The following is a 25807-nucleotide window of genomic DNA, read 5'->3' as shown; positions in this document are numbered from 1 at the left end:
CCAACCTATACCTTCCCTGACACAGCTTGAGGCTGTGTCCTCTGGTTCTGTCAGAGACCAACCCTACCTGTCTGCAGGCTCCCTTCAGGAGGGTGTAGAGAGCAATAAGGTCACCTCTGAGCCTCCTCTTCTCCAGGCTAAACAACCCCAGCTCCTTCAAATGTTCCTCACAGGCTTTGTGTTCCAAACCCCTCACCAGCCTCGTTGCCTCCTCTGGAAGTGCTCAAGCACCTCAACATCCTTCATAAACTGAGGGGCCAGAGCTGGACATATCTGGGGGAGAAGCTTCATTCAGCTGTGCCTTCCACCAGTCTTTTTTTTGCTCCAGGTCACCTGGAGCAGGTGGCACAGGAACTCATCCAGGTGGGTTTGGGGTTTCCCCAGAGAAGGAGACTCCATGCCCTCCCTGGGCAGCTGCTCCAGAGCTCTGCCACCCACCATGGGAAGAAGCTTTTCCTCACGTTGAGGTGGAACTCGTTGTGTTTTTGTTCATGGCCATTACCCCTCGTCCTGTCCTGGGGGGGACAGCATCCCTCACTGCCCCTGGGGCAGCCACAGGAGCCTGTGCCCCACACCAGCACACACTCGGCTTCCCTACAGGTTGTTCTGGGCAATGAGCAGCAATAAAAAGCTGGAGAGAAGAGAGGATAATGTGGAATCCAGCTGTGAAAACAAGACTGAATCCCTCTGGGCCTACAACCTCCCTTGGCCGGCGCGCGGGAAAAAACGCGCCAACACCAATTCCTCTCATCACATCCTTCCAACAGAGAGCATTTCATGAATGAGCTCGTTGGGGCGGAAGGGGAGGGCAGGAAGGTGGAGGAGGAGGAGGATGAGGAGGAGGAAGAGAGCCCTTCCATGCCTGTTACACAGGAGAAGCTGCAGCTTGGGGCTGTGGGCCCGAGCCAGCCACGCTCCATGCTCAGGGCTGATCCACAGCCTGAGACACGGGGACGTGAAGGCTCTGTCTTTGTTTTTAGGTTGGTCCTGATGCAGAGATCTTCCCTGTCAGGACCCAGCACATCCCTCTGGCTGTCCTGAGCAGCCAGGACCCCTGCCAGGGGGCTCAGAGACCCTGGCACAGAGCCCAGAACACCTGTGGGTTTGATTGTGACCCATGGAGTGAGTTACCAACCTTAGATGAAGACCAGCAAGCCACAACAGTTTAGGTAGAATAATAGTGAAGTTATCACAGGGTGGAAAAGTAGATTTTAGGGTTTCTGGTATGGGGGTTCAGGGGACATGATGGAGAGAACTGAGCATGTCCAGCCTTTCTCCTTCTTCTTCTTGGCCTCCATCTTCTGCTGTGATGGTGGCACTCACAGATTGGTTTAGAGTAGAAGCTCACTGTCTGACATAGGTGAGAGGTATGGGGAAGGAATTGTACACATTGCACACGTAGTTTTTAGTATAAAGACATAACACTGCCCAGGGGCAGGCAGAGTGCCTGGACTGTCTCGCTGGATGGACCTCAGCTGGACAGGAGAAAGAATTTTATATATAAGATACAATAAACAACCTTGAGACCGAGAACTGAAGAGCTCTGACTCCTTCTTTTAGCACTGGGCTGGGAAAAGAGACTTTCTAACACATCTTGGGGTCACTCTGACCAGCTAAAGATCCCGACACTTCCCAAGGGAGCACCAGGCCTGTGGGTGTATGTAGGGATGTGCCCCCTGTTGATAAAGTGACCAAATTATCCTTTGTCTCCTGAAAAAGGAGAAAAGCCCAGAAGTTTCTCTCCTCAATTAGGTGAAAAGACATCCCATAGGGCCTTGGGGACTTCACCTCAAACCTAAGGATAGCTAATTGAACAGGAGCCAAAAGGTCCTATCTAAGTAATTTACTAGAAAAAGAAGAGAACAAAATGAACTAATCATTTTTGTGAGGTGTTTTACCAGAAGAAAGAACCTCTTGCCCTGACTGGGTTTTCTTTATAAAGACTTTTGTTACTTTGCCTTTTAATAAACTTTTCTGTTTCCAGCACTGCAGCAGAATCCATCCTGCTGATTTTATGCCATCTAAGGTAGCTGAGCTATCTTGGGTGTGATATAAATCTCCAAGAGCTTATGAGACCTGGCTTGAGGAGACCCCAAAATCAGGTGGAGATTTGGCTGGAGAAAACAATAGCTCAGGTGAGCCCTGCCCTGCTCACCCCAAACCTCCACCACCCCTGGGTGAATTTGTCTGGTTCCCAGGCAGGGAGGCCTGAAGCTCCTCTGTGAGGCTGGGGATGGGACACAGAGGATGTTGCAGTCATGGTTTAATTCACAATAATACCAAAATCCCTCCATGACGTGCAGCGAGCCCCTTCCCAGGCTCCCAGTCTGGTGCTCACATTTCTTCCACTCTTTCTGCCAGCCCAGGGCTGGTTCAGCCTCCTCTGCTAAGTTTGAAGAGGCAATCAGCACAGAAAACGCTGTGGAAAGAGGGTATTTAAGGAAAAAAAAACCTGATTCTCCTTTACTTAGTGATAAACAGACCTTAAAATGCCAAGCCAGAGTCTCTGACCTCCAGGCAGCTTTTGGGACAGGTCTCAGTTTGTGGCTGCTCAGCTGAGATCCATTCCATCCTCTTTGCTGTGGTGGGCACTGCCTGGGCACCCAGCCCACCACATTTCCATATTCCAGGAAACCCTCTGAGAATTTTCTGGAGTGAAAAGCTGCCATCACTGACCCTGGCCATTACCAGCAGCTGAGGAAAGAAGATGAAGTGGTGGGAGGCTCTGCGTGAAAATTCAGTCTTTCCATCTCTGCTTCTTTCCCTCCCTTCCTCTCCAAGTCATCCTCCCTGCAGCATCCAGACAGAAACAATTAAGAAACCACACCACCATCTGTGTTTCTGAGAAACTTGAAGGAACAACATGAACCAACCCCCCAAATCATGTCCTGCTGGACGGCCTGGAGCCAGAGGAGCAGCCCCACACCTGGCTGGTGGCACCTGACTCACTGAGCAGTGATAAATGCAGATCCTCTGAGCTTCCTTGTGTCATTTTAAAGCAGATCTGCACCCATTATCATCTTTTTTTCCTGGCTGCTTTTTGGTCCTTACTGGCCTCAAAGCCTTGGAGCCTCCAGGTGAATCCTCTGGAGCTCATGTCATTCCTGCTTGGCCAGCTCTGTGCTGTCCCTGGGGTGACTCCAGGCAGAAATGAGCAGCAGATCCCTGTTCCATGCCCTTTATTCCCTATTCCACCCCTGTGGAATCCCACAGGGGGTTAGCTGCAGTGGTGGAGTGCTTGCTCAGCATGTGTGAGGCAATGGGATTGGTGCCTGCTTTCTCCTTCTGGGAGCCACATGATCTTCAATGTCCCTTCCAACCCTCGCCATTGGATCCTGTGATTTCTCCCTCTCCCAAGGAGAACAAGGGAAATCTTGGGTTTGTCTTCCCTTGAGCTGTGAGGGTCCTGCAGACCAGGATTGTCAGCACCAGACACAGCCCTGGGGTGGAGGGGGGCTGAGATATGACAGGGAAGGGACTTGTCTGGTGGGGGACAACATCCAAACCAAGCCCAGGATGTCCCACAGAAGGTTTCTCCCATGGAATTGTCCCCCTGTCCCACGTGGGACCTGATCCCAACGCTCCTGCATGGATGTGTGTCACAGACATCTTTTATGGAAAATCCTCTCCTTAGGATTTTTCCTCCTGAGAAGCTGGGAGGCCTCAGGAACAAAATGTAAACATTGATTATCTGCTGCTGTGGAATGCAACAGGTGCATCTGGGATTGGTCTCATGTGGTTGTTTCTAATTAATGGCCAATCACAGTCAGCTGGCTTGGACTCTCTGTCCGAGCCACAAACCTTTGTTATCATTCTTTGCTATTCTATTCTTAGCCAGCCTTCTGATAAGAATAGAAGCCTACTAAAAGCCTCCTTTCTTCTATTCTTTTAGTATAGTTTTAACGTAATATATATGATAAAATAATAAATCAGCCTTATGAAACATGGAGTCAGGTCCTCATCTCTTCCCTCCTCCTGGGACCCCTGTGGACACATCACAGGATGTGCCTCTTCTGTCATGACAAAATTCAGTATTATCACCCTGCCATGAGCTCAGACCCCGCTTTTTTTGGGGCCCCAAAAGTGAGCAGGCCTTCTCCTGGCACACCTCAGCAGAACAGATCCAGCCCTTGTCCTGCTGCTGCCCATTCAGAGCTCCTCACTCCACCCTTCCCAAAAATCCCGCTGACCAAGTGGGATTTCTCCTTTGGCCAAAGCTCTTCTGCTCTCCATCTCAATGTCAAGAATTTCCAAAACCTGGCGGGAAATTAGAGAACCAGCAAAACCTGCCCTGCCTTGGAGCTCATTTCCTGCCAGCCATCCTCTGTCAGGCACTGGGAGCAAAATATTCCAGTCTTTTCCAGGCACTAAATCACCCAGTTGGACTGGTAATGGGGGCAGCTGAACTACACCTAGTTCCAGCTATTGAAATGGTGGCAGCAGCCTCCATCCCACAGGAACTGACCCCTCTGCTGCTGCTGACATCCATTTCCAGAGGTGTTTGTGGAACCACCACAGAGCCTGGGCTGGGTGGAGGGCTGCAAGTTCCAGGGAATGGAGATGGCATGTGGGGTGTTCAACCCAAAGGAGAAGCTGAAACTTCATGGAAAAGAAGAAATGGATGTGGTAGGGAGTAAACAGCTTAGGGGGAAAGCATTCTGAGGGGGTGGAATGGGGGTACCAAGCATCAAACCATTTCTCTAACTAACAGAGAATAGCTATTTTTGTAATAGAAACAATAAAACTTGTAAAAACACACAACACCACAGACAGGTACACGGCAGAAATATCAATTAATCCCAAATTAATGCAAATCCCTTCTGTGTGCATCCACCTTCAATTCTAATTAAATGCAACAATGAATGCAGCACCAATTCCTTATACAGAAGGAGAAGAAATGAATACAGCTTCAAAGCCCAAAGAAAGAGCATCTTTGCAGAACACAAACCCACAAATTTATTACCTTCATTATAACCCTCCCCAAACCTGCCACAGGCCCTCTGATTCCACTCATGCAATCCCATCCACTTCCCAGGAGTTACATGGATATGATGAAATTCAGCCTGGCTGAGTTAGCCCTACCAGACTGATCATTAAGGGAAATTAAGGCTGGGAGAATGAGCTCTAAGATCAAGTCCAACCATCAACCCATCACTGCTATGTTCACCTCAAACCATGTCTCTAGTAGCCATATCAATGTGTATTTGAACATTTTCAGGGATGGTGACTCCACCACTACCCTGGGCAGCCTTTTCCAATGCCTGATCAACCTTTCAGGGAAGAAATTTTCCCTAATACCCAATCAACACCTCACCTGGTACAACTTGAAGCTGTTCCTTCTCCTCCTGTCCCTGTTCCTGGGAGCAGAGCTGGCTGTCCCCTCCTGGCAGGAGCTGTGCAGAGCCACAAGGTCTCCCCTGATCCCCCTTTTCTCCAGGCTGAGCCCCTTCCCAGCTCCCTCAGCCCCTCCTGGGGTTCCGGACCCTCAATGTCCTTCTGGTCATGAGGAGCCCACACATGGACACAGAATTTCAGGTGTCCCAGCAGTGCCAGCACAGGGGGACAAACCCTGCCCTGGCTCAAGCTGGTTGCTCAGAATGCTCTGCACATCAGCCCATTCCAGCCACAGGACCAGAGAAAATCCAAATTGGATCTACAAGGACCAGCACTCTCCAGTCACCACTGAAATTCTACATTCAGAAACACCCAACGTGGTCACTGGGCTTCACAGGACCAAGAAATGGGGTCACCATGGGCTCCTCCTGCAGCTCTCAGCAAATCTGCCCAGCACAGAAGCCCACACACAACCCAGCTCATCATTTGCCCCATCCTGGCCACCCCAAGAAGTCATTTCTGCCCCACCAGCTCTCCCTGCCCAGATTTCTGTGTCCAGCTCCCACTTTTGGAATTTTGGGTGCTTGCACTTGTGCTTTGGGAGATGACCAATTTTACCTGGTCTGTCCACACAATATTAAACCAGGGACAAGAAGGGGATTTGGGAACACTCAGCCTCTGTGCTGTGCAATGCAAGGGGCTGGGTGGAATCTGCTTTCCCTGGGCAGGCCTGTTTTTGAACAGCAATTCCTGGCGGGAAGACCAAATCCTGCATTCCTCAGTGAAGGAATCTGGGTGATGTCACCTCCTGCCCAGTGGCAGCAGCATTCCTGCCCAAGCCCTCCCTCCAGGCAGCCCCTGCCTTTCCTCCAAATATTTGTTTTGGCTGGTTTTTAGGAAGCTTGGAATAACAGCAGGATGGGCTCTCCTACTGTAAGGTCTGTCCCTGAGCAGCACGTTCACAGGGCCAGGGGTTAATAGAGGCTCAAATGTGTCAGCCAAAATCTTACTGCCAGTAGCAAAGTGGGGGATTTGTTGGTTTTGTGTTGTTTTTCTTTTTTCCTCCTCCTTTACAATCTGTGTGGTTCAGTGCAGGCTGGGAGATATCAGAAACCTCTTAAAACAGAAGGTTCTGTGCCTCACTAAAACACTTTGAACCAAATTCCTCACATTTTCTTGTACTTGTGGCCGGACTAGAGGCACGTAGATGTGCTTGTAATGCTGTGCCTTTCTTTCCTTGCCTTCTTGTTAGGATCCAGCCAGCAGGACACATCTCCTGAGGTGCCTAATGCCAGCCAGGACCTTTCCTAAGCTGCTGGCCTGGAATAAAGTGCCCTTTTGCCTGGCAGGGAGTCCCAGTGGAGGTTTCTGGGATAAGGGCTGCAGGGTATGAAGCAACTCTGGGGTGATAATGCAGAGGCAGGACCTTGTGCCATGGTCTCCTCCAAAGGATAAAATCTCTGTGGCATCCTCCAAGACTGGTTTTAAGGCCCTGGGGTGAGATTTCATTGTTTAAATTTGGGTGGTCAACCCTCCCTGGAGCTGAGTGTCGCAGACATCTTTTATGGAAAAGCCTTTCCTTAGGATTTTTCCTCCTGAGAAGCTGAGAAGCCTCAGGAACAAAATGTAAACATTGATTATCTGCTGCTGTGGAATGCAACAGGTGCATCTGGGATTGGTCTCATGTGGTTGTTTCTAATTAATGGCCAATCACAGTCAGCTGGCTCAGACAGAGAGGCCAAGCCACAAACCTTTGTTATCATTCTTTCTTTTTCTATTCTTAGCCAGCCTTCTGATGAGGTCCTTTCTTCTGTTCTTTTAGTATAGTTTTAATGTAATATATATCATAAAATAATAAATCAGCCTTCTGAAACATGGAGTCAGATCCTCATCCTCAGACCCCTGTGAACACGGTCACACAGAGCACAGGGTGCCCAGAGGAGCTGGGGCTGCTCCATCCCTGGAATGGATGAGGTTTGGAGCAGCCTGGGATGGTAGGAGGTGTCCCTGCCCATGACCCTTCCAACCCAAACCATTCTGGGGTTCTGTGACATCCAGGGACTGTCTGGGACTCAGCTCAGCTTCCAGCTCTTCCCTCCACTCCTCTAGATGTCACCAACTCTTCTCAGGAACCAGGAGACCCAAAGCACACCCTGCCCAAGGTGTGGCATCCCCCTGCAGCTCTTTTTACATTTTACACTGCCCTCAGGAGTTCCCATCCCACACCAAGGTGCTGCTCACACCCCATGGATCACCCACTGCTCCTCAGCGCCTGTGATGTGGAGAAGGGAAGGTGGGCACGGCTGGAGGGATCAGGAGCTGAATTTAAAGTAGGTTTCTTATGGCAGGTGGGTAAATTCTTTCCCTGTATTCCAAGATGATCCGTTGCTGGCACCTGAAAAAGTTTCCTGCTCTCAGACTAATTCTGCAGGACTCATGGGAGGGGGATAATCCATGGAAAATGAAGAGCAGGAGGTTGTTTCTTGTGAGGGGCTTGTGAGTTTCAGTCACTCTGAATCCCACAGGGGATGATGGGATCTCACCAAGACAGATTTCACTAAAACCTGAGCTGGGACACTGAGATCCTACAAAAACTTGTGGAGAGGAGTGATGGGATGAAGTGATGGGGTGGAAATTCCATTTCCAACACCAGCACAAGGTGCTGCCCCACATCTGAGTTACATAAAAAAAACCACATTTAAACAACTGCTTTTTTTCCCCAAGCTGAATCCTCTCACATCTGCTGATCATCTTGTTCTGTCAGGCTGTGAGCAGGAGCCTGAGGCACCAGCACAATCTGTCCCTCTCAGTGCCAGATGTGACCTTCAGTGGCAAAACGACCCAACCTGGATGGATCCCACCCTGCTGATGGCTGAAATCATCTCTCCAGCAGCCCCTCAGAGCCAGGCATTTCACAGCCCCAGCCCTGACTCAACCCCTCTGCAATTAGCACAGGACTTTTCATCAGCTCTCTGTTGTTTTTCAGCCCTGGTGATAAAAGACTTCAGAGAACATTTCCAGCCGTACACAAACTGCAGCCTGCCAACATAAACACCATAAAACACTCCCAATAAATCAGGGCTCACCCTTGCTAGGGCTATTCAAATTCTCTGGAATGGCTAAAAAAGTGCTCTGGGCTGCCAGGAGGATCTGCAGCCACGGGATCAGAGAGGGAGGGAGACAAACAGGGAGAAGGACTGAGAGGAAGCTGGAGCTGAGCATCCTCCTCATCCTCCCACCCTGGGAGAGCTCTGCCCATGGAGGAATAAATAAAGGAGCTCCACACCCACTCAGGTCCTGGCCAGAGTACAAAACCTCGGGTGTTTGCCCTTAGACACAGAAATCCTTGCAGAAAGCTGAACCTGTGAGCTGGCCACGTGCCTCTCCTGTTCTCCAGGGGATCCCTCTGTGCTGTAACCACCCCCCACAGCAGCTCCAGGAGCCCCCTCAGCATTTGAGGGTGGGCACAGGAGATGAAACCCTGCATTGGCCACTGGATTTCTGCCCGATCTCCAGGCAGAAACAGCCTTGGCCAAAACCTCTGGCAGCCCCAAAATCTAACCAGGGTCTGGAGCAGCCCCCAAGCAGGGTTCAGCCCCACTCTGCTCATTTTGCCATGGGTCCCACCCACAGAAGGACCAGCCCCAGGCCATCCCCCAGGCTGGGGCTGAAGGAGAGGGCACACAAGTCCTCCCTTCTCCCCAAATCCCAGAGGCACACAGTCCCTGTCCTGGCATTCCCAGCAGAGCTCCTCACCTCTGCACTCCCACCAGGATGCTGGGCAGGTGTCCATGGCCCAGGCAGGGATGTCTCAGGCTCCACCAGCCCAGCTCTCCCCAGCACATGCCGCCTCCATGCTCTGCAAAGCTCTGGCTCCATCCAGGCAGGCGCTGAGGCTGCGGCTGATCTCACCCGTGTCCCTGCAGCCTGGAAAACGCTTTGTCCGGGGATTCTGCGAGCCTGACAGCGACCACCTCCCATCAAGGCAAGCCAAGCATGCAGCACAGCCCCGTGGGAGGCAGCCTGGCTGTGGATGCCTCGGAGGAGAGGCAATGGGAGCAGCGAGCAGCATCCCCAGAGCCTGGCAGAAATAATGGGGTTTGGCATCAGGGGTGACCCCAAACACCTCCCCAGACCAGCCCAGGGGCTCTGGGCACTGAGGTCAGCACAGGGTCCCAGCCCTGGTGGTCTCCCCTTTTCCTGGGGGTATCCCAGGAGATGCCAGGCTGTCAAACCAGGTTGTGTCTACAGCAGGGATTGCTTTGCAACGCCCCTGGCATCATCTTTTCGCTCTGTCTTTCTCCTCCCCTTCTCTTCTCCTGGTGTATTTGCAGGGATTCCTGTGGCAGGGAGGAATGGTGAATCTGACTCCATGTTCTCAGAAGGCTAATTTATTATTTTGAGATACTATATTATTTTAAAGAATACTAAACTAAACTATAATAAAGAATACAGAAGGATACTTACAGAAGGCTAAAAAGATAACAATGAAAATTCGTGACTCCAGAGTCTCAAAACTATTTGGCACTGATTGGCCAATGAGTGAAAACAACTCACACCAGAATCCAATGACACAATCACCTGTGGGTAAACAATTTACAAATACATTCTAGATAAGCACAACACAGGAGAGGCAAATGAGATAAGAATTGTTTGCCGCATCCTCTAGCCCTGCTTTTTATCACCAGCCTGATCTGCTTTGAGCGAAGCCGGGCCCAGGAGGAGCAGGGAGGAGCAAAGCGATGTTCCTGAGGTGCAGGGAGGAGCAAAGCGATGCTCCCGAGCTGCAGAGAGCCCCGGGGCACGGGGCAGGGCCAGCACAGGCCACCGGGTCACTGAGACACGGCCTGGTGATGCTCTGCAGAGCGGAGACACGGGCAGGGGGAGGGAAGGAAACCAGGATATTCATGTCTGAGCCAGCCTGGTTCACTGATTCTGTCTGTCAGAGCAGAGGAAAGGGCTGGGCAGAGCCCTGAGCAAAGCCATTGTCACCAGCAGGAAAAATAAAATAATAAAGTAAAAAAAAAAGGAAGATGAAAACGTGCCTGGAGGGATTTGGCTCGGGTTCACGTTTGAACTGGTGTTGTCTGGGGCTGGCACTGGTAGGGAACAGGATTTGGGGTCGTGGCATGGATTAACCCTGCCCCAATCCAGAGGAGGGATGGGAGCACCCAAAGGTGCTCAGGGCTGGGCTGGAAGTGATTCCCCCCCCCCAGCGGAGGACAAGCCCCATTTCTGGGCTGTTTTCCCGTGATTTTGCCCATTTCCATCCCACTGCTGGTGCCATCAGGGGCTCACTGCCCCCCTGCCCTGTGTTTGAGAGGTGTCTCACACCAAGCAGACTTGCACAGCTCCCAGCCAGCTTAAAAGGGTGTGAAAAGGGGTGAGAAATAACAACACAAAGCAGAAATGCAGCCTTAGAGGGGCTGAGCTCCCTCAGTTCTTGCTCTGCAGAAATGGACCTGATCTCTGGGGAAATGGGGATTCTGGGTGTAAACCCCTCAGAACAGGGTCCTGTGGCTGGTGGAAAATGGGGATTCTGGGTGTAAACCCCTCAGAAAATAGGGTCCTGTGACCTCATACCATCCTGGTGTCCTGGAGCATCTGGTGCCACCCTGTGACCCCCCTGTGATGGTGACAGGGCCCAGCTGGTGGTGGCACCTCCCAGGGATGAGGCTGTGGGGTGTCATTTAATGATCAGGGTGATGGGACTGAGTTTGGGGGGATAGGGAAGCTGTGCTGCTCTGTGCTGCTCACAATCATCCCAAAAATCCCCCATGGAAGGACAAGATGCAGCCAGAGGAATTTCAGGTGGATAGGAAATAAAAGTCTCCCTGACAAACACTGGCATGGGGTGCTGGTGGCATCTGCACCTCCTGAGGGACCTCCAGCCTCTGCTGGGCTGTGGTTGCACAAATCACCCTCAGAGCCTCTCCTTGCTCAGCATTTCCCACACCTCCACACCCACTGGAGCCAGGAAAAGTTGGCATCCACCCCCAGGGCATGGAGAAGGAGCAAAAAGTCAAACTGAGCAAAAAAAGAGAGTGTGCAGCTCTTAGAGGAGCAATTCTGACCTGCTCAAGAGCTTGGCTTGTCCTTATAAAGTCACTTCATGTCAGAACCCAGGACATTCCTCTGGCTGCTCTGGAGGACTCCAGACCCTGACAAAGAGCTCAGAGACCTTGGCATGGTGTGAAAAACACCTGTGCCTTTGATTTTAACCCATGGAAACAATTACCAACTTTGTATGGAGATGTACAAGCCACAAGGGTTTGAGTAGAATGATGGTGAATTTGTCACAGGGTGAAAAAGTAGAATTTTGGGGATTTAGAATGGGGGTTCAAGAGGCAAGATGGAGGAATTTGGGTGTGTTTTTGTCCTTCTTTCTCCTTCTTCCTAGCCTCCATCTTGTGGGTGATGGTGGCACTTTTGGATTGGTTTGGGGTAGAGACAGACTGTCTAACATAGGTGATAGGTATTGGAAAATTATTGTAAAATTATTGTAAATAAAGTACACATAGGTTTTAGTTTAAAAAGCTAACACCACCCCAAGGGTGGCCAGTGTGCCCCAACCCAACCTGCCAGACAGATCTCAGCAGGTCAGAGAAAGAATGTCATAGATAAGAGAAAATAAACAGCCTTGAAATGCAGAACTGAAGAATCTCAACTTCTTCGGTTGCAGGGCTGGGAAAAAAGAGACTTTCAAATATCTCAGGAGCCATTTCAGCCACAGAAACCCGAAAATTTCATTCCTCAGGCACAGCTCAGGTGAGACATGGGGTCCTCACCTTCTGAGGATGCAGCCAGAAAAACAATGGCACAACCCACAGCACCAAAAATGGGACAGGCAGGGAGATAAACAAATTGCTCCAGCAAAGTTTATCCTCATGTGCCTTAATTAATTTACAGCACAGAGCTGCTCCTTTGCTATCCATGTTCCCAGTCTTCTACAGGCTGCAACGTGCATAAATCCCACAAAAACTCCTTTATTTTCCCTTCTCCTGGCAGCAACGAGCAGAAGCCACGTGGATTTTCATGGCTGCTCATCAATCTCCAAGGGACAGAGCAGGTCAGAGGGAGCTGGGCAGCCTTAAATGTGACCCTTGGGGTGCTGGGGTGAGCACTGGGTGGAGGAACTCCAGCCAGGCCATAAATGAGAGGAGAAGAGAGCTCTCCCCAATCTTCCTGATTGGCCCTGGGGTCAATCAGGAATATGGTGCACACCATGTTGCTGGGGAAGGAGGGGTTTCCTTGTGACACACACACACACAAAACAAAAATAAAACCCTCCTGGTATTTTGGTCTTGGACAAAACCCAAGGATTGTCTGGGAAATGGCTCTCCCAGCTTGCAGGAGGAGCAGATTCCCCATCTGTCCCTGTTCCCATTGTCTGCAGCTGGGATTTCCTCCCTGTGCCTCTCTAAGGAAGTTTGGACACAGGGCAGGTTGCCCTCCTGTGGCATTCCAAGGGGATTTGGGGGAAAGGAGAAGGTCCCAGGGTTTAAGGGACTCTGTTTCCCTCTGGGGGGTCATGGAATATTTGCTCTCCTCTCATCAGGAGAGGACACAGCTCTCTACCAATAAATAATTGAGCCCAACTCCTGTGTTTGGGATGGATGGAAGAGCTTTTTGGGCTGGGAGGAGATAGAGGGAGGAATTCCCTCCCCTCCCAGGCCACCTCATGAACAATGGGGGTCAGCAGCTCCTTCCAGCCCCCTCCTCCAGGAAATCCTTTGGACAACTAAATCTGCAGAATCTGGAGGTAAAAGGGACACAATCCAGGGTCATCCATCAGCCACAGGGAAGATCTTTAGGATTTTTGTTGAAGCTGTGGAACTTCACCAGCATCTCCACATGAGGTTCATCCCAGGAGCCTGAGGTGGGGATGGGGGATCCAAGTTGGAGATCCCAGCCCAGAGGAGCATCCTGGGTGTTTGGTGGCCCAAGGAGAGTTTTCTCTCAAGGAAGGCTGGCCAAGGGATGAGGCCAGCCAGGAGCAGGCTCAGCTCCCACTGGTGGTGATTGCCAAGCCACGGGCTCCCCCTGCCTCAGTTTCCCCTGCACAGGAGGGAACACAGCCTTTGCAAGGTGTTTGGGATGGGAAAGTGAAAAGGGCGCTCACAGTCTTGGATCTTATTTTAAAAACAACCCAAAAACACCTTACAGAGAAGATAAACTCATCATGGATCAGAGACACCAGCTGCAAATCCACATCTGCTGCTGGATGAGCCCCCATGGCTGCTGCTCTCCATGCCTGGCCTCACAGGATGCAGGAGCAGGGGGATCTAAGCTGGTGATCCCCAAGCCAGGAGGATGCAAATCTCAAATTTTGCAGAAACCTCAGGAATGGAGCACAGGATCAGCAGGAAGATCAGAATCTGGTGTTCCTCCCCCAGCTTGGGTGGTCTCAGATAAGAGGAGGTTTGGGATAGGGATTGGCAGGAGGTCCCGGAGCACAGAGGGGTTTCCAGAATCCCAGAATGGTTTGGGGTGGAAGAGACCTTAAGGATCACCTCATTCCACCCCTTCCACTATCCCAGGGTGCTCCAAGCCCCATCCAACCTGGCCTTGGACACATCCAGAGATCCAGAGGCAGCCACAGCTGCTCTGGGAATCCAACCCACCCCTCCCCACCCTCACAGCGCAGAATTCCTTCCTTTTTCCATGAGGAAAAAGCTGCACCACGTTTGGTTTAATCCCAAAGTGCCTGGACACGGCTCTGCAGTGCCCGGCGTGCCGGGGGATGATTCACGGCAGCAAAGTGTGCACAAACCCACGCCAAATAGGGATGTTGTGGCTCTCACCCCTGCAGGAAAGGCACCACAGGAACATCCAGGCTCAGCAAACGCATTTCCCACCCCAAAAATTGGGAAAGGGCGGAAAATGAAGAGCGGGGTGGGAGCAGAGCAAGGGGTGCAGCACAGGGAGGGGATCCGCAACGCACTGAGCTAAAAACCACCGGCAAAACCAGGAGGAGGGAGAACAAAACAAAGCGAAACAAAAACAAAATAAAACAAAACAAAACAAAACAAACACGAAAGTAACATACAGAGAAGCGCTGGGCTCAGTCTGTCCCAGAATGGTCCCATCCTGGCCAGCTTTGGTGCCTGGATCCCCGTCCGGAGCCGCTCCCAGCGCCGCTCTCCTCCCGCCTGCCTCCCTCCCAGCTCTGACGTGGGACGGGAAAACTCCTCTGGATCTGCACTCCCTGCCACACCAAGGATTCCTTTGCTTCCCTCGAGTTTTTGGGGTTTTTCTTCCCAACCCGCGTGGAAAACTCCATTAAAAAATACAGCGAGATAATTCAACTCGTTCGCTCTACCAGAGCGGTGTTTGTGGGGGAAAAAAAAAAAAAATCAAATAATTCAAATAGTTGAAGGGTTTAGGGCTAAAAATAGCAGAAAGAGCTCCTTGGAGCCGGAGAGGAAGGCGGGAAGCAGAGGTGCTGCAGCTGGATAAGAATGTTTCCTTCTTGTTTGGGATTTCTTTTTCCTTTCTGCACCAAACCTGGTGGAAAGTTGGCACAAACTCTCCCTTACACTGAAACACTGCAGCACCACCAAAAACTGCATTTTCCCCTCAATTTTTATGCCCAAAGCAGTGCTTGTTGGTGAAATTTTGTATTTGAATGTTTTTTGTTTATCAGAGGCTCCTATCCCAGCCCCTCCTCATCCCTGTTCTGCCTTCCCAATTCAGAGTAGGGGGAACATCTGGAAGGGAAAACAGCTGGAAAGGGACAAGAGGGACATTTTCCTCCTTCTCCCCCAGCCCCTCCTGCTCTCTGCCAGAGGGATTTTTCTCAATTTTTCTCTCCTATCCCAGCCCCTCCTCATCCCCGTTCTCCCTTCCCAACCCCGTTTTGCAGGGCAGGGGGAACATCTGGAAGGGAAAACAGCTGGAAAGGGACAAGAGGGACATTTTCCTCCTTCTCCCCCAGCTCCTCCTGCTCTCTGCCAGAGGGATTTTTCTCCCCCCTGTGCACATCCCTGCTGCAGAGGGGGAGGATGCTGCCCCTGACTCGAAGCCACCAGCAGGGATTTAATAATTGCCCCACGCCGAGGCCACAACCCCTGGCACGTTGTCATCTGCTCCTTCCCCTTGCCAGCCCGCATGATTTTCTGGCTGACCTCACAAAAATTGATGTTTTCCTTAAAGGCCCCGTGTTTGTGAGGGGAGATTTGGCTTCCAGGAGTCCAAATCGCTGAGGTTTTACTCGCTGCTATTAAAGAAAGCCCCAAAACTGAACAAATCTGGCTGTGAAGAAGGCTCTAAACCTTTAAAATCTGGTGGCTTTTCATCTTTTAAACATACACAACCCTCAGCATGTCCTCCATGTGAAACTCCTCAAAATAACTTGTTTTTCCGGGTCTGAAGGAAATTTTAAGAGATGTCCTTGCTCCTCAGAGCAGCTGGGATGGGGCAGCCAAGTTTGCATCCCCTAATTTAATTTTTCCAGTGGTTTTGTGCTCTCCAGCTGCTCTGGGGAAGGAACAGGCTGGGAACAGCCTGGCTGGCTGGGCAAGGGTTATGTGATCCCAGGAGGAGCTTTCCAGAGGAAATCAGCTCTGGGATGCTCCAGGGATGGAGGAGGAGGAGGAGGAGGGAGGAAGCACCACAGCACTCGCTCCTGCAGCTGCTGCTGCCCTTGGCCCAGTCACGAGCCCAAAGTTCAGCCAAAATCTGAGGATTTCAAAGAATTTTCTTGCCCAAAATTCCTAGGGAAATCCTTTTTGTAACCACACAGCTCAAAACCAACCTTAAATATGCTCCTAAACAAAATCTCAGCCCTGATCTGTATCAGACTCTGAGCAAATTCTCATTCGGCCTTGTGTAAAAAGGTTCCAAGCAAAATCCTGGATTTAAATGTTAAGCGATTCTCCAGACCCCAATGGAGTTGGATTTCTGTACCTTATGCAAATATTTAATGCAAAACATTTTGCAGGCTTAGGGAGAAATGATCATTTTCATGGTTCTCAGTGCTGCCTTGATACATGCAATATATAAAATATAATAAATGCACAATACATTAGAAGGTTCAGTGAAACAGTGACACAGACTCCTGGGGTGAGGAATCTCATTTTCCTCCCCAGTTTTTTTTTTGCTCCCAAATCCACAATCCCACCCTGTCAGTGCCACCCCCAAAGAGGCCCATCCTGGTTAGGAGGAGGTGACAATGAAAAAACATAAAAAACATTAAAAAATAAAAACATTACAAAAAAAAAAAACCCAAATAAAACATTCTTATATATAATGAGATGTCCACAAGAACAGTTCCCAGTGCTACAAAGTTTTTCCTTATGTACTCCTTTTGTTGTATTTTTGTTAAGGTTCAATAAACATTTTAAATTTACAAAGTGAGCAGTTGTTTCACACAACATTAAAAGAAATTTACTCATCATTATAAAAAAACCCCTATAATAACAACTTCAAGCCTTAAAACCCTACAAAGCGAGTTATATCAACTTTATTTCTACCTCAGTTTACCTCAAACATAACATTAAAACAAACCAATTAGACTATTAGCTAATTTTTTAAAAAAATCAGTACTACTTCCATTACAATTAACAACACAATACCAAATTATTGTCATGTTATAATGACAGATTATTATGTTAAGCTGTAATGACAAATTGCTGTTATAATAACAAATTATGTTATATCATAATAATAAATTATTATGCCATGCCCTAATAACTAATTATTATGCTATGTTATAATAAATTATTATGTTATGCTATAGCATAATAACAAATTATGTTATGCCACGATAACAAATTATGTTATATCATAATAACAAATTATTATGTTATAATAACATATGATGTTATGCTATATAATAATAAATTGTTATGTTATGTTGTAATAACAAATTATTATGCTACACTATATCATAAAAACGAATTGCTATGTTATAATAACAAATTTTAGGGATTTGTAATTAATTATTATGTTGTGTTATACCATAATAATAAATTATTATGTTATGCCATAATAATAAATTATTATGCTATGTTGTGCCATAATAATAAATTGTGTTATGCTATATCGTAATACTGAATTATTATGTTATGCTATATCATAATAGCAAATTATGGTTATATCATCATTAATAACAAATCATTATGTTATATCATCACAATAAATTACTTATGCCATAATAACAAATTATTATATTATGTTATATCATAATAATAAATTATTGTTATGCTATATCACAATACCAAAATATTGTTATATGATAATACCAAATTATGTTATATCATTATAATAAATTATGTTAAGCCACAATACCAAATGACTATGTTGTGTTATATGATAAAAATTATTATGTTATACAATAATAACAAATTGTTATTTTATGCACAATATATCACAGTACCAAATGATGATGTTATGCTATATAATAATATCAAATGATGATATTATGGTTTATCACAACCCCAAATGATGATGCTATGCTGTCTCACAACCCCAAATTCTGATGCTGTGCTGTATTACAACACCAAATCATTGTGTTATGCTATATCACAACCCCAAACGATGATGCTATGCTATATCACAGTACCAAATGATGATGTTATGCTATATCACAACCCCAAATTCTGATGCTGTGCTGTATCACAACCCCAAATGATGTTGTTATCACAACCCCAAATGATGATGTTGTGCTATATCACAGTACCAAATAATGTTATGCTATATCACAACCCCAAATTCTGATGTTATGCTATATCACAACACCAAATTCTGATGCTATGATATATCACAACACCAAATAACAATGCTATGCTATATCACAGTACCAAATGATGATGTTATGCTATACAATAATACCAAATGATGATGTTGTGCTATATCACAGTACCAAATAACGTTATGCTATATCACAGTACCAAATGATGATGTTATGCTATATCACAACCCCAAATTCTGATGCTGTGCTGTATCACAACCCCAAATGATGATGTTGTGCTATATCACAGTACCAAATGATGATGTTGTGCTATATCACAGTACCAAATAACAATGTTACGCTATATCACAACCCCAAAATTTGATGCTGTGTTGTATCACAACCCCAAATTCTGATGTTATCACAACCCCAAATGCTGATGTTATCACAACCCCAAATGCTGATGTTATCACACCCCCAAACTGTGCTGCCATGCCCCAGTAACAATCCCCTGCAGGTGCCGTACCTTTCCCAGGCAGGAATCGGAGCCGTGGAGCGGCGGCTGCTCAGCTCAGCTCGGCTCAGCTCAGCGCATTCCCGGGGCCCAGGCTGGCAGGGAGAGCCCGGCAGCTCCAGCTCAGCCCTGCAACAAAGGCAAGGAGGGTCAGCCCCGGGCATCTGTGCCAGGCACAATACAGCAGCGCAGGGCACTGTCCCCTCAATGGCACCATTGTCCCCTCCCGGCCGCGCTCCTGCGGGTGGTGGCACGGGGAGAAGCTGCTGCTCCTAGACACTGTGGATTCAGGGTTTTTTTTACTTAGAGTAACTGAGAAGTGCTTAAAAAACTTTTATTTTAGTCCTAGAGTAATTGAGAAGTACTTTAAAAATTTATTTTTAATTTTATGTGAAGAATAAGATAATACAGATATTATAATTTACACTATTATAATTTACACTATTATATTATAATTTACACTATTATAATCAGAAACTATTTTTAATTACAATACAAGTGTTTCTTAACTTATTGACTTTTACCACACTATATTGTAAATCCTTTAAAACCAATCATCTAAAATTACTTCTTGTGAGTTCTATTGTAGCTTTTACAGTTATATTTCTTTAAAATATCCAGTCTTGTTTATAAAACCATCCTTTAAAACTTATTTCTAATTCCATTTCTCTCTCAACAATATCTGCCTTATTCTACAATATTTCTAAATTGACACATTTCCTATCTCAAAAATGACATACCAAGATATACTATGTAAACCTTCTATCAAACTTAAAAAATATTTCTACAAATTCCCACAAGAGAGCCCCTGAAAGGTTTCGTGCCACTCCTGGAGAAGAGCAGGAGGAAATAATTGTTCAAATTATTTTGGACCCCATCAGAATTGTTTTGGATCTCAGTTTTTCCTGGACAACAGCACTGGGGTGAGACTCCTCCAGGAGAGGGAGGAAATGGGATCTTGGGGGAATTAATCAATATTGGGAGGACTGGGGTGAGAAAGGGATCACAGCTCACTGATCAAACAGAGGGATGCTCCCAGGGGGATTTTGTTGGGATCCTTGCAGGAGTTTCCATCTGGATGCTGCTTCCAGGGGAAGAGCACACTGATGAGCTGGAGGAATCTTAGAATCTCAGATGGTTTGAGTTGGAACCTAAAAGCTCAGCCAGTGCCATCCCTGCCATGGGCAGGGAGACCTTCCACTGTCCCAGGTGCTCCCAGCCCTGTCCAGGGACACTTGCAGGGATGGAGCAGCCCCATCTGCTCTGGGAAATGGAAAATGCAGGGAGCAGGGTCAGGGCTGGAGGATGGGCTGCACAAGGGGAGGCTCAGCAGGGAGACTTCACTGATAAATACAACTCTTACATGGGAAAATGGTGAGAAAACAGAGCCAAAACATCCTCAGAGGCGCCCAAGGCCCAGAGGGGCAGCACATCTGTGGCAGCCACAGTGGTGACAATGCACAAGGCAAAGTCCTGCCTGCCTTTGGGAACACCAGGAGTGCTGCAAGAACACCACTGAATGCCTTCCCTACAGCACAGAGGGGACCAGGCTGGGTTTCAGACAAAAAATCCCCAGTAAAGATGCCAGAGATGCCACCACAGCAACGCTGTGGGGTGAAGCTGCAGTGGGATGACCCCAAGAAGCAGCAGCATCTGTATCTATATTTGCTCAGCTCCACCTGGATACTGAAATTTTGCCTCCCTTCTTTTTGTCCCCTCCTTGCATCTCCAAAGTTGGGGAAAGAAAAATCCAGAAAAACATCCTGTTTTCCCTCCTTTTTGTGGCTGGACACAACTCAGTGCCCACCACACAGACACCTTGTTTTCCATTAGAAATTGTTACAAACAGGAGCAGCAACCCCTGATCCTTCAGGGAATATCTGCAAATCAATGCAGGACGGATGACTTGGGCACCTTCCTTGTGCCCATTGGACCCAGTTCCCAGGGGTGCTATTCCCCTTATGGCTTCAATAAAATAAACCCCTCTATGTGGAAATTGAGGAATATAAATTTATATTTCCCCAGCTCCACATGGATACTGGAATTTTGCCTTTTTTGCCTCTCTTCTTTTTATCCCCTCTTTGTATCTCTGGAGATGGGGAAAGTAAAACACAGAAAAACATCCTGTTTTCCCTCTTTTTTGTGGCTGGACTGAGAGGAATCAGGAATCACAGAGCAATCAGTCAGGAGGGGGATGCACCCCTGACCCCACACGCATCCGGTCCTTGCAGTGGCCGTACCAGTTGCCACGGCACAATGGGAATTGCAGATGGCTTCTGCTTATTTACAGGGCTGGAACACATCCTGGACAAGCAGAATCCCAGCTGCTGCTGCTGCTGGAAAAAGCTGAGGCAGTGGTGGATTGCTGAGTTTTGGAGGCTGGGAGCAGGGCAGGATGGCAGGCTGTGCGTGCCGTGCCGGCCGGAGCCGGCCGCGCGTATGGATCGGCGTCCCGCGCTCTCCAGGGATGACACACTTGCACATGCAGTCGATGTGGCTGACCCAAATACAGCGCCCAGCAGGGCAGGCACGGCCCCCTGAGCCAGCTGCCAGGGCCACTCTCAGCCTCGTGCAGCTCATGGGCACGGCAGGACTCCTACGAGCAGCCTGGAGCCTCCAGAGGCATGGCATGCCCGGCAGAAAATTCTGTCCTCCCACTCAGCTTCCTTCCCAGGGGCAGCACTGGCAGAGAAAAGCCCTGGAGGAGCAAATTTGGCTTGGGCCAAGAGCCCTGGAGGGGAAATGCCATGGCCAAAAGTTCTGGAGGAGCTAATTTAGCTTGGGCCAAGAGCAAATTTCTCTTGGGCCAAAAGCCCCGGAGAAGCAATGCCTTGGCCAAAAGCCCTGGAGGGGAAAATTTCTCTTGGGTCAAAAGCCCTGGAGGGGCAAATTTGGCTTGGGCCAAGAGCAAATTTGGCTTGGGCCAAGAGCCCTGGAGGAGCAAATTTGGCTCCAGCCAAAAGCCCTGGAGGAGCACTGCCATGGCCAAAAGCCTTGGAGGAGCAAACTTGGCTTGGGCCAGGAGTAAATTTGGCTTGGGTCAAAAGCCCTGGAGGGGCAAATTCGGCGCGGGCCGAAAGCCCTCGAGGGGCAAATTCAGCTTGGGTCAAGAGCAAGTTTGGCTCAGACCAAAAGCCCCGGAGGGGAAAATTTGGCTTGGATCAAAAGTCCTGGAGGAGCAAATTTCTCTTGGGCCAAAAGCCCTGGAGGAGCAATGCCATGGCCAAAAGCCCTGGAGGAGCAAATTTGGCTTGGGCCAAAAGCCCTAAAGGGGAAAATTTGGCTTGGGCCAAGAGCAAATTTTTCTTGGGCCAAAAGCCCTGGAGGTGCAAATTTGGCTTGGGCCAAAAGCCCTGGAGGTGCAAATTTGGCTTGGGCCAAAAGTCCTGGAGGAGCAAATTTGGCTCAGGCCAAAAGCCCTGGAGGAGCAAATTTGGCTCAGGCCAAAAGCCCTGGAGGAGCAGTGCCTTGGCCAAAAGCTCTGGAGGAGAAAATTTGGCTTGGGTCAAGAACAAGTTTGGCTTGGGCAAAAAGCCCTGGAGGAGCAGTGCCATGGCCAAGGGATGCTGGCACAGATCCATTTGAGTCCCACATGAATCAGTTATCCCAGGGAGGGTTTTCTGCTGGTGTGGGATAATGGGACCTACCTGTGGTCGGTGTTGGTGGTGCTGGTGGGAGTTTCAGTGTGAGGTGGCAGCAGCTGGAGCGTGGTGGTCACCTCCCTGTCCTGTGGGAGAGCACAAGGGACATCAGGATACCCCAGCATGGATCACATCACCCAGCCCAGCTGCAGCCTCCTGGAAAAAGCCCAGCATCTACATGGCTGGGGAAATCCATCCCAAACCCACCTCCCAGTGGTTCCACTGCTCTTTATCCATTTTGGAGCAGCTGGGAGCTGCCAGAGGTTTTTGCACTCTGGGGCATTGGGGAACACAGGCAGGTGGCTCCAGTGTGGAGGGATGAGGATGACACCCCCAACTCCCTGCTCTCCTGTCAGAAGCCATGCAGGCTGCTGGAGGATTCCCTAGAAGATTTTCCCTCACGGATGGAGCAGGAAAGCTGTCTTTGCCAAAAAAGGTGGGAATTTACAGCCTCTCCAGAAGATCCCAGGAGTTTTCCCTCACAGGATAACTTCTGGCAGCACTCAGACACCCACAGCACACCCTCCCCATGCCCCAGCACGAGCACATCCCCTCACATCCCATACCTGGGCTGCTCAATCCCGGGAGACGCGCGCGGAGCGAGGCGGGCACTGATGGACAAGCAGGAAAATCAGGGTTATTCCTGCTCCTTCTTCCCCTCCTTGCTCATTCTCTACGCCAGCTGCCCAATTATTTGCCAGGCCAGCTCTGCCCCGCGGTGCCTTTCTGCAGTGGAATGGAAGGAAGCCTGAAAATCAGAGCTGCCTCCAACGGCGCTGAGATGCCGAGGAAAACCACGGCAAGGACAAGGCTCTGGGATCATCAGGATAGATAAAAATGGGCTTTGGGCTGATGTTGGCTGCTTCAAGGTGTCCTGGGGGGTGGCTCCAGCTTTTTTGGGGTGGTTTGGGCTTTGGGGAATGCCTGCCTTCCTGAATCCCTGCACAAAATCCTTCCCAGATGCTGCTGGGTGCTGAGCAGAGGTGACCTCAGTTCAAACCCCACTCCTTGAAGGAGTGTTTCTATTTCCAAAGAGCTTGGGTAGGCAGGAAAACTGAAAAATAGGGGGAAAATAATCAGCTCCTGCCCCAAAAGCAGCATGTCAGCCTGGATTCAGCAAAAAACAATGCAATGACTGCAAAGCAACAGCTTTGAAGCGAAAGTGCTACAGGGTGTTGTTATTTTCCTGGCATCGGCTCTAAAATATCCCCAGCCACAGACAAGGGAGCTCCCAGGGCAGGTTTTGTTTTATCCCAGCTTTTACCATCCCCTGCCCTCCTCTTCCTCCCCCAGCACCCTCCTCCTGCAGGGATGTAGGTGCTGCCACGTTTCCCAAAGCATCTCAGCTGAAAAAAGCTGAAGTCTGTCCAAATTTATCTCAGCCTGACAGAACAGTGAATATTTAGTTACATAAAATCCCTGTTTCTGACATTTCTGGAAGCAAGCCAGGAGCAGGCCTGCTCCTTCACTGGGGTGTACCCCAAGATGGGAGCAGCACCTTCCTGCCTGGGAGATCTAGGTGGGACAATGTTCCTGCAGGAGGAGCATCTTTGATCAGACAACCCCTGGGCTGGAAGGTTTCTGTATCCTCACTTTTCCAGTCTGATCCCTCAATCCCAGCCCCACACGGAGCACTGGGAGCAGATGTTTGCAGATGTGGAGAGTCCAGCATTTGACACCTGGTCCTTGCCTTCCCCAGGGATGTAGGAATGGAATACCCCAATGAGCCAGCACCAAACCCACAGATCCAGAGAGGCATTTTTGGCTGCAAACTCAATTAACCAAACTGACATTTCATTTTTGGGATGCCGGAATGAAGCTCACTTCAACAAGTGCCTTCACCCACCCAGCTTTGGGATTCAATGCACCTCCAAAACGCCAAACCTGGAGAGGAGCACCCAAAATGACTCTCTGGAGATGCTCCACAGCTGTGCCACCTGCCTGGGGACCAGCCTGGTTCCACCACCCACTCCCTCTGATTCCCACTGCCATCCCCATGGCCATCCTGTCACCTCCATCATGTCACCTCATATTACAATTCCAAGCGTTCTCTGTCTGATCCATCACACACAGCAGCTACAGCAGGGCACCCCACCAGGCTGGGACATTTCATCCTTCCCGAGGGAAGGGGAACACCAACCATCCAAAGGCTCGGCTGTTCCCGGTTCCCAGGAGCTGCCCCGCTCCCGTTCCCGTCCCGCGGGGTCTGCACTCACCCGTGCCGCCGGGATGAGCCGAGGCCGGGCTCCAGGAGGGATCCGCAGGGAGCAGCGGGGCGCTTCCATGGGGTGACAGCCCCGCAGGTGCCACGCGGTGGCCGCAGAGCCCCGCACCGAGGCGGGCGCCGGGTCCGGCGCCTCCCGCTCGCTGCTCCGAGACTCCAGCGCGTTCCTGCTGCCGCTCCTGCCATCTAGAGGGGACCTTCCCCACTGCAAACGCGTCCCTCGAATTGTAATAAAATCCCACGGATCAGAAGGAAAAATAATCAGAGCTCAATGATCAGAGCTCATCATTGAAAAAGGACAGGAAAAAGCACAGGAAAAGCCTGCGTGGTTCACACCACGAATCCACACAGGATTCTCCTGCTTGTTTAGCAAATTCCAGAACCAAGCAGTGGGAAACCCACAACAGGATTTTCTAGGAAAGATGTATCAAAGCAGTCTGAGAAAGGTAAATGAGCAAAATAATCATGAAGTCATGGATGTGAATGTGAGGTACTGAAAGGGTGGCCCAAGGAGAGTTTCTGCTTGTTGTCCCCATGAAGCAGAGGATGGAGGTTTGGAGATGACCTGGACCAAGAGGTGCTGCAGAGGAATGGGATGTGGAGAGGATGAAACTCAAAAATAGAGTGTTTAGGTACAAACCTGCTCTGGTAAGATGTGGTTTGGGTGAGAGAATATCCCAGCCCGGCACTGCAGGGCCCAGTGGGCTGTGGGGTTTGGGGGGAAGCAGCTGAAGTCACCCCCTGTAGGACAGAGTGTGGACATTCCATGGAATGGAATCACACAAGGGTTTGGGATGGAAGGAACCTCAAAGCCCATCTTGTTCCAATCCCCTGGATGAGCAGGGACACCTTCCACTGTCCCAGGCTGCTCCAAGCCCCGTCCAACCTGGCCTTGGACATTCCAGGGATCCAGGGGCAGCCACAGCTGCTCTGGCAATTCCATCCCAGCCAGGAATTCCCAATTCCCAATCTCCCACCCATCCCTGCCCTCTGGCACTGGGAGCCATTCCCTGTGTCCTGTCCCTCCATCCTTGTCCCCAGTCCCTCTCCAGCTCTCCTGGAGCCCCTGCAGGCTCTGAGCTCTCCCTGGAGCTTCTCCTCTCCAGGTGAGCACCCCCAGCCCTCCCAGCTTGTCCCCACAGTTTTCACAGTGTGAGAAACAAACCCAAGGACACTCAGGAAATGTCCTGCTGGAGGGACTGAAGGGCTTGGAAGTTTCATGAAAACATCAATGTTAAAGCTACAGAAAACTTGGGAAATGAAGTGCAAATATCTCTAGGTCTCAAAACAGAGACCTGCACAAGCAACAAACAGCTACTGGATGCAGAGGATTCCCTCTAGGAAAAGGGATTTATTGCTGCCTTCCAGAGGGGCTCAGCCCTTTGGCAGCTCCCAAAGAATCCAGATACAAACCTGAGGGA

General features: G+C 49.5%; 2 protein-coding genes across 4 annotated transcripts in view; one reads left to right on the top strand and one right to left on the bottom strand.

Annotated features, from left to right (window-relative positions):
* The window catches only part of GJC2 (gap junction protein gamma 2), a 46798-nt gene extending 22237 nt beyond the window's left edge, over positions 1 to 24561 (bottom strand). The window contains exons 1-4 of one of the 3 annotated variants that reach the window (XM_074539356.1): positions 24379 to 24561; positions 22729 to 22888; positions 22169 to 22248; positions 18534 to 18650 (exon numbers count right to left, since the gene is read on the bottom strand). The gene's annotated coding sequence lies outside the window, so the exon portion shown is untranslated. Of the gene's footprint in view, positions 1 to 14383; positions 14631 to 18533; positions 18651 to 22168; positions 22249 to 22728; positions 22889 to 24378 lie in introns of those variants that run through there. The other 2 variants (XM_074539398.1, XM_026796095.2) reach the window with 2 other exon arrangements.
* MRPL55 (mitochondrial ribosomal protein L55) overlaps positions 1 to 25807 on the top strand; it is a 137906-nt gene that overhangs the window by 97631 nt on the left and 14468 nt on the right. The gene's annotated exons all lie outside the window — the stretch shown is intronic.

Source organism: Zonotrichia albicollis, chromosome 1 (assembly GCF_047830755.1).
Source record: "Zonotrichia albicollis isolate bZonAlb1 chromosome 1, bZonAlb1.hap1, whole genome shotgun sequence".
Taxonomy (NCBI): domain Eukaryota; kingdom Metazoa; phylum Chordata; class Aves; order Passeriformes; family Passerellidae; genus Zonotrichia; species Zonotrichia albicollis.
Note: the sequence above shows the minus strand (reverse complement) of the source record. Positions and strands in the feature narration are given on the sequence as shown.